At 37.1% G+C, this 9,462-nt stretch overlaps 2 long non-coding RNA genes across 2 annotated transcripts; both read left to right on the top strand.

Moving 5' to 3' along the window:
• Positions 1 to 490: 490 nt before the first annotated feature.
• LOC121224465 (uncharacterized) lies at positions 491 to 1,891 on the top strand. Its single transcript, XR_005922043.1, has 2 exons — positions 491 to 655; positions 1,140 to 1,891. It is a non-coding gene; the product is annotated as an uncharacterized lncRNA (long non-coding RNA).
• Positions 1,892 to 7,408: 5,517 nt separating this feature from the next.
• LOC107947448 (uncharacterized) lies at positions 7,409 to 9,182 on the top strand. Its single transcript, XR_001697121.2, has 2 exons — positions 7,409 to 8,286; positions 8,395 to 9,182. It is a non-coding gene; the product is annotated as an uncharacterized lncRNA (long non-coding RNA).
• Positions 9,183 to 9,462: the final 280 nt, after the last annotated feature.

Raw genomic sequence — 9,462 nt, 5'->3', positions numbered from 1 at the left:
GTTTGATACGAAGATGACATGTAAAATGGTTAGTGCACTTAAAGTTGAAGATGGTGTCTCAAATCTGCTTTGTTATCCAAATTCTGCATTTTTGAGCAAAATTGACTGACTGAAACTTAGATTACATGATCATTTGGATGAGTCATTGATACATTTTGATTATAATTTTGATTTCATTCTTATGATTTCTCTATTGCCGAGTATGGAGAACCAATTTGAAAAGGTAAGATCGACTTCTACTTTTGATCCTGGCATTGGATTAAGTGTTCAATTTCTAAATCATTATGAAAAGGTAATGCCAACTCAAGTTTTTGATCCCGGCATTGGATTATGCATTCTAATTTTAAATAAGACTTCGGAAAGATCATTTGTGTTTATAAATTTTAGTGTCACTAATTCCTTCCATTCTTGTGTAGGTGACACTTTGGAATGGTTTCCTCCTAAAGAGGGAGGGCATGGAGAAAACTCGTTTTCTTTTCAAACCATTTATGGTTCCTGGAGTTTTACAAACAATACTGTTCGAATCATGAACAAAAGGGCTAGTGATCTCGAAAAATTTTTCTCAAACAAGTGGCCCGATTTGAGGACAAATCGCTTTAAAAAGGGAGGGAATGATATGATCCCACCCGAGAACACCTTTGGATCAGCTTCCCAAGTGAGGCTTGTAGTCTTTTGCAAGCTGGCCTAGCTCAAATTTAGCTAGTTGTGCTTAAATCAACTCGATTCTAACTCTTTGAGCTCGATTCCAATTTTTTTACTTTATTCGTTTTAGTTGCTAGAATAATTTCATGATTTAATTAAATTAGTTAATTTAGTTTTAGCTCATAAATATGTCTTAATTTGAACTTATTTAATTTTGTGTTTTAGTTAAATGCATGGCTTAAATGTGTCTAAAGAAAAGACAAATTAAATTAGTTGCTGCTGAAATTAATTTGTGTCTTTAAATAGGCGTTTTTAATGTGTCTTAGCTTTAGACATCTTAATTACATGTTTGAGTTCAGACCAATTAATTATGCTTAAGCTGCTATTTAATGTCCAGCCGAATTTAATTGATTTGTCAAGGCTGCCGAATTTAATATGTCTATTGACCATTTTAATTTGTTTGAAACGTGAATTAAAGGCTGATTCAATGCATGCAGGTACATGGATAGCATTAAAGATAGGATGCTGACGTAGTTAGCATTTAAGGAAGCATGCATGGATGGTAATTAAGGAGCTACCGAATTCTTCTTTCCATGCAAGGACGTTATTTAAGAAATTTGCTGCTGATTCCTATTTCCTATGAGCCTTTTTTTGTGGAGATCAATGGTCATTAAACTGTGATTAATTGAGCTGATGTTTCTCTCTTTTCCAAATGCCTATTTCGGTCTCTACAATATCATCAAGGTGCCGCCCAATTGAGAGAGTGAATGAGCAGCATTTAAAAAGGACTTGCATTAAAGAGAGTGGGCTGCTGGTTGCTATTTTCCAAGCATCCCTTCGTGCATTGCAAGGGTGAAAATCCTCTTTCATAAATTCACATTGCATGGTCGGTGGAGTCTCCAAAACTTCTCATTAAAGCTTCCAAGACTTTTTCAGCTACTCAAAGCAAATTTTAATGGCTCATCAAATTGTTGGTCGAACTTAGCTTGTCCCATTCAACTCCCAATGTAGCTCATTACTTTCCAGCAGATTCCAAGGCCTTTAGGAGCTGGCTGTTGAAGTCCCCAATGCATAAGAAGCTACCTGGAATTTTCCTTTAACTTTCAGTTCATTAAGGCTGAACCGAATTGACCATTCATGTTCTCTAATGACTATTCGGCTAGCTTAAAGCTTTGGCTATAAATAGTTGATTATTTTCATTGTAAAAGAACTTTTTGGCAACTTAATTGATGTCTTGTTATTTTTGTGAGAACTACTTCTCTCAAATTTCGTTATAAGACTTAGCTTGGCTTATCTGTCGTCAGTGGCGTCAAACTTAGTCTGTTTCGAACATATCACTCAATTTAAGTGTGGAGTTCAACCAAAATCATACCATTGGTTCTTACCTTCCTAGGTAACGGGTCAAGGTTTCAAACTATCCTTCATCAAAATTCACCTTAAGCAATATAAGATTCGGGGCAATACTTTTTTGTATTGAAACATTCTTGAAGCTTGAGTTCAACTTCCATTCCACTTTATCTATCAATTTATAAATTATTTCTTTATTAAACCGAACCTATAAAACAATCAATCCAAGCCATCTTTTGAACCCAAATTTCCTGCTTCTGCTTATACATCTCCATAATTCAATTTTTATCCGACATCAAAACGAAAAATTCTCGTCGACGATCGGGCAACTACGTGAAACGACTCGATTAACCCGAGCTGGATCGCATCAACCCAGGAAAGGAAAATGTAGTCGCTAATGCGTTAAGCAGAAAATATTTGTTTACTTTGATAACCATGGATTCGAGTTGAGCTTTGTCTGAGGATGGTTCAATTTTGGCTGAGTTGAAAGCTAGACTGTTATTTTTGTAGCAAATTTGTGAAGCTTAGAAGAATGATAGTGAATTACAAGTCAAGAGATCTCAGTGTGAATCAGGTTGTGATTCAGATTTTCGAATTAGATCAGATGATTGTCTAATGTTCCGAGATAGGATATGTGTACCGAAAGATGATGAGTTGATTCGAACAATTTTACATGAGGCACACAATGGTAGTTTATTAGTTCACCCAGGTAGTACGAAAATGTATAATGATTTGAAGAATTTGTATTGGTGGCTGGGCATGAAAAAGGATATTTCTGAATTTGTATCAAAGTGTTTGATTTGTCAACAAGTAAAAGCTAAACATCAAGTACCTTCGCGTCTACTTCAACCATTCATGATTCCTGAGTGGAAATGGGACAGAATCACGATGGATTTTGTGACGGGTTTGCCTCTGACTCCTAGGAAGAAAGATGCTATTTGGGTAATCGTTGATAAATTGACGAAATCAGCCCACTTTATATCGGTACGTGTTGATTACTCACTTGACAAGTTGGCAAAGTTATATGTTGCTGAAATTGTGAGGTTGCACGGGGTGCCTAAGTCCATTATTTTGGATAGAGATCCGAGGTTTACTTCGAGGTTTTGGAAAATGTTGCAAGAAGCCTTGGGTACAAAATTGAACTTTAGTACTGCATTCCATCCGCAAACTGACGGACAATCTGAAAGAGTAATTCAAGTTCTTGAAGACATGCACCGATGTTGCGTCTTATAATTTGAAGGCATATCTACCATTGGTTAAATTTTCCTACAACAATAGCTATCAGTCGAGTATACAAATGGCACCGTATGAAGCATTATATGGACGTAAGTGTAGAACCCCTTTGTATTGGACTGAGCTTAGTGAGAAACAGATTCACGGGGTTGACTTGGTGAAAGAAACTGAAGAAAAAGTGAAAGTAATCTGTGATTGTTTGAAAGCTGCTTCAGACCGACAAAAGTCATATGCATATTTAAAGAGAAAAGAAATTGAGTTTCAAGTGGGCGATAAAGTATTTTTGAAAGTATCTCTGTGGAAGAAGATTTTGAGATTTGGCCATAAAGGTAAATTGATTCCATGCTTTATTGGCCGTATGAAGTTATTGAAAGGATTGGACCCATGGCTTATCGGTTAGCTTTGCCAGCAGGGTTTGAAAGGATACATAATGTATTTCATGTGTCAATGTTACGATGATATCGTTCTGATCCTTCACGTATAATTTCTCCAACAGAAATTAAACCTGAGACAGGGAAAGAGTTTATAATTTACAGCGACGCATCGTTGAATGGTCTTGGATATGTGCTAATGCAAGAAGGTAGAGTAATAGCTTATGCTTCGAGACAGCTGAAGCCACATGAGAAGAATTATCCAACGCATGACTTGGAATTAGCTGCTATCGTTTTTGCTTTAAAAATTTGGCGTCATTATTTGTATGGTGAGAAATGCCGGATCATTTGTGTCGACGACGCATCATTCAAATTTCAACCCTAGCTCAAAATAACAGTAGAAATAGATAAACTGAGCTACGAGAATCTCAAAAATGCAAAGAACATTAAAAACGGGGCTAAAATGCACTTATAATCAAGATTGAAAGTGGCCAAAACCCTAGCTATGAGTCCTTCAAGTTTCAGCAGCAAGAAAATATGATAACACCATTTTTTACATCTTTTTCCCATTTTAATTCTATTTATTTACTAAATGACCAAAATGCCCTTACTTAAAAAAAATCTTATTTCACTTATTTTTTGTCCATTTTTGTCCATCACTAACTAATGGTCTAATTACCACATAAGAACCCCTAATTTATAATTCCATAAAAATTAAATACCTTTAACAAATAACACTCAACTTTTTCATTTTTTACAATTTAGTCCTTTTGACTAAATTGAGTGCCCAAACGTCAAAATTTTCGAACGAAATTTTCACGAAATATTCCCGTGAAATTGTAGACCATAAAAATATAGTAAAAATAAAATTTCCTCTTCAAATTTGTGGTCTCGAAACCACTGTTCTGACTAAGCCCTAAATCGGGCTGTTACAATATTAATTAAGATGACCTGACTTTAGACATATTAAAAACATGCACTGATATAGAACATATTTACACACTTAATTAAAATGTCCAAATTTTAAACCAATTAAATACTAACAATTATTTTGAGCTGAATTAACTAATTAAACTATTTTATTTAATTTTGTCCAGCAATTAATAAATGCATAAATTAAACGAAGCTGAGTTTGAGCTTATTCGAGCTCATGGAGCTGGAAATGAGCTAAACGAAGCTCAAAGAGATGGAATTTAATTAATTTAGCTCGCATGGGTTTGCAAGCAACGCTTAGGGAGCTGGTCCAAAAGTGAGCCCGGGACGTTGTCGTATCAGGTCCAGATACTATCAGTTGAAAGTGAAAGAGATGGACGTTCTTAAGACCACTTTCAGGATTTTGTATGGTCACTACGAGTTCCTTGTGATGCCCTTTAGTCTCATGAACACTCTGCAACCTTTATGGACCTAATGAATCAGGTTTTTCACCCCTAACTTGATCAGTTTGTTGTGGTCTTCACGACAATATTTTGATCTACTCCAAGTCTGAACAAAAGCATGATGAACATTTGAGAATGGTTCTGTAGATTCTCTAAGATTAACAATTTTATGCCAAATTGAGTAAGTGTGAGTTTTGGCTCCAGGAAGTGATGTTTTTGGGACACATGGTATCAGCTAAAGGTATCTGTGTTGACCCAATGATAATCGAGGCAATCTTGGACTGGAAACAACCTAAGAATGTTAGTGAGGTTTGAAGTTTCTTACGTTTGGCTGGTTACTATAGGAGGTTTGTGGAAGAATTATCCTTAATTACAGCCTCGATGACTAAGTTGTTAAGGAAAAGTGCCACTTTCAAGTGGACTGAAGAGCAACAAGAGAATTTGATAAGCTTTAGTCTATGTTGACTCAAGCGTCTGTTCTGATTCAGCCAGAGTCTGTGAAGGATTATGTGGTATACAATGATGTGTCTCATACCGATCTTATATGTGTTTTAATGTAAGATGGTAAGGTTGTGGCCTACCCTTCGAGACAACTTAAGCCTCATAAGTGTAACTATCCAACCCATGATCTCGAACTTGCTGCAGTGTTTTTTCTCTCAAGATTTGAAGACACTAACTTTATCGTGAGAGGTGTATTATCTACACGAATCACAAGAGTCTTAAGTATCTCCTCACCCAAAAAGAGTTGAACTTGAGACAAAGGATATGGATTGAGATGTTCAAGGATTACGATTGTACCATTGAGTATACCCGAGAAAGGTGAATGTTGTTGCTGATGCACCGAATAGGAAATCAATGACTGATTTGAGGGTGATTTTTGCAAAGTTGAGCTTGACGAATGATAGAGGTTTACTTGTGGAGTTGCAAGTGAGGCCTACCTTAGTGGATGAAATCTGATCGAAGCAATCTGCTGATGACTCTCTTGCATCCCATTTTAGACAAGTTGAGGAATGTAAGACTACCAACGTTAACCTTAATCTTGCTGGAGTTCTGTGCTTCTATGGGAGATATTGTGTGCCCAATGATCGAGATTTAGGGCAATCTATACTTCGGGAAACACATAGTAGCTCATACACTATGCATCCTAGAGGTAATAAGATGTACCAAGACTTGAGAGAATTGTATTGGTGGCTAGGGCTTAAGCATGATGTAACCGAGTATGTGAGTAAGTGTTTGAAGTGCCAACAAGTTAAGGTTGAGCATCTGTTTCCCTAAGGTTTGTTACAGCCTATTCAAATCTCTCGGTGGAAGTAGGAGCGTGTGACCATGGATTTTGTTAATTGGTTACCTTTGACGCCCACTAAGAAAGATTTAGTTTGGGTTATAATGGATCGACTGACCAAGTCAACACATTTTCTACTTGTCTGTACCGAATACTTTCTGCATAAGTTGGTGAGATTGTATATTTCCGAGATTGTGAGACTTCATGGTGTACCGTTGTCCATCATTTTCGATCAGAACCCTCAATTTACATCTCGATTTTGGAAAATATTGCATGAGGCTTTGGGAACTCAATTGAACTTTAGTACAACTTTTCACCCATAGTTTGATGGGGAATCTGAGCGGGTTATACAGATTTTGGAGGACATGATGAAGGGTTGTGTGATTGATTTCAGTGGCAGTTAGGAGGAACACTTACTGTTAGCCAAGTTTCCGTATAATAACAATTTCCAATTGAGCATCTAGATTACTCCTTATGAAGCACTGTATGGCCGTAATTTTCGTACACCTTTGTGTTGGACCGAATTGGGAGAAAATAAAGTATTGGGGCCAGATTTGGTGTAAGTGATCGAGAATGTGGTAAAACTGATTCAGGATCGATTGAGAGCAACATCTGACCGACAGAAGTCTTATGTTGATTTAAGGCGAAGAGATATCGAGTTCAGTGTTCGGGATCACGTCTTCCTTAAGGTTTCACCATAGAATAAAGTATTGAGGTTTGGGCGTAAGAGCAAGTTGAGCCTAAAGTTCATTGGACCATATAAAGTTCTTAAGAAGGTTGGACTAGTGGCTTACCGGTTAAAGTTACCCCTAAAACTAGACCGCATTCATGACATGTTCCATGCCTCTATGTTGAGGAGATATCGTTGTGATCCATCCCACATGATTCTGATCGATAAGGTCGATGTGAGACCAGATTTAACTTATGAAGAAGAGCAAGTACGGATTTTGGACTGTGAGGTCAAGAGATTGAGGAAAAAGAAGATTCCTCTCGTGAAAGTCTTGTGGTGGAATCACGATGTTAGCGAAGCCACTTAGGAACCCAAGGAATCGATGCTTCGCCTCTACCATCAGTTGTTTGGATCAAGTAAATTTTGAGGACGAAATTATTTTAAGGGGGATAGAGTTGTCACGCCCTGTATTTTATTTATTATTTTGCACTAGTTTTTGTCATAAGGAATAAATTGACTTAGTGCTTAAGTGTGTTAATTATTTCCAAATGGTCCCATGTTTAAGCCCCCACACTCTCATATTTTTTTTTCATTTTTTACAATTCTAGAAGGTGAAACCCCTTATTGTTGTCCCTGTTTACTTGCCATGTAGGGAGGATTTATTTCCCACTTTGTTGAGTCAACATGTCTTTCATAACCCCCTTTTAAGTCTTTTATTCCCTTATGATCCACTTTTCACTCCCCTTGTCCCCAAACCTACCATTTCTTTTTCATAGATTACCTTGGCAGGCAATTGCACCTAGACACCTCTCCATTTCAATTTTTTTCTCATTTTTGCTCTCCTCCTCTCCTTTAGCCACCCCTCCTCCTTTCTCCTTCTATTTTCTTCTATTTTATTTTATTTCACCACCTTTTTTTTTTCTTTTCTCCTCCACTCCTCCACCATTAAAGGTCATCGAACCTTCACCTCACCCCCACTGGACCACCACCTCTCTTCCGCTATCATCGCGTCACCGTACTGCCGCCGCCGTCGACCACCACCAAAAGTTTTTATTTTTCTTATTTCACCATTAAAGGTCATCGAACCTTCACCTCACCCCCACTGGACCACCACCTCTCTTCCGCTATCATCGCGTCACCGTACTGCCGCCGCCGTCGACCACCACCAAAAGTTTTTATTTTTCTTATTTTGTTCCCCTCGTTCCATAATCAATTTCTTTAACATCTCAAATCTGATTTTTAATTCATTAAAGGGTTATTCTCAACCAATTTTTCTAACATTTTATTTTATATCATAGTGTTGAATCCTCCTCTCTAATCAACTTATCTGGAAAAGTTGTTGAGTCCTCTTTCCTCTGTTATTATGTAAGTATGGAAGAACCTTTGTTCCGAATATTCTTTCGTGCTTTTATTTCCAATTGCGATGATACTAACAATTCATTTTATCGTGCTTTCGTGAAATGTTATTCAAAGTTTCGAATTCATACCCCCACTTGTAGAAGAGAGAAATTAGATGAACGATTGCATAAGTTTATCACTAAAGCATTGGTTGCAGCAAGCCAAAGAAACCTAACATTGAGCATTAAAGAGCAGTAAATAAGGGGACCAGATAGAGGAGCATAGCAGAAATCAATCAAAACCCAGAAACATAAGCACAAGGTCGCAACAAGTCTGCTTCAGCATCGACTGTAACAAACCAAACGCCTGAAAAACCAGGCGCTTTCAACTCTTTCGTGAGAGTGGTGAAACGAGGTCATCAATACCCTTACCGTCCAAAGCGAACAAACCGGCCTGTGTTGGTTTTCATTAGATTATCAAACAGTCACAACAACTATGAATTTGAGTCATAAAATCTAAGTAATCATGAAGCGGAAGTATAGATGTAGATGGTGGGGAGCAAAGAGCCAAAGACCCATTCCGGCTAATGGGGCCTATTGCTTTGTCGTCTTTAGCTCAGTCTCTGCCACAGCCTGGCTCTGGAAGCTTTTCAGATACACTAAAACACACGCAAACTGTTATCTTTCAATTTCGCAATACACAGATCCATAGGAGCATCTCAACTTTCTTTTGGTCATAGATTTCTGTGTTATTTGTCTGGATTCTGGGGTTCAAACCATTCATTCAACTTCCCCTTTTTTAAATACCCTCTTCTTGGGCTTTGCCCTAATATATTCGGCTCCACCGGTAGCTAAGCCAGCCACTTGCCTTTTGTCTTCCCCATTTTGCTTTCTCTTTTGTCAATACAATGCAAAGATTATTTTTAAAAACACAAGGACAACAAATATTGTGGTTGAAACTTTACATGAATTCTTCTATCTTAATTGAGTTTAAGAGTGGGGCAATCCATTCAAACCTCAAGGTTTACTTAAAATAAGGCAGAACTAAAATATTAAATTTATTTAAAATATGAAATAAATTCGAGTTTAAATATTTAAAGTTGAAGTCCATTGAAGATTTTTTACTCTATGTATAAATATTAGTAAAAACAATATGGTAATTTATTTATGTCTAGAAATTTAATAAAAAAATATATTGATAGTA

This window comes from Gossypium hirsutum, chromosome D12 (genome assembly GCF_007990345.1).
Source record: "Gossypium hirsutum isolate 1008001.06 chromosome D12, Gossypium_hirsutum_v2.1, whole genome shotgun sequence".
NCBI lineage: Eukaryota > Viridiplantae > Streptophyta > Magnoliopsida > Malvales > Malvaceae > Gossypium > Gossypium hirsutum.
The sequence above is the reverse complement of the archived record's forward strand: the minus strand, read 5'-3'. Positions and strand labels throughout refer to the sequence as shown.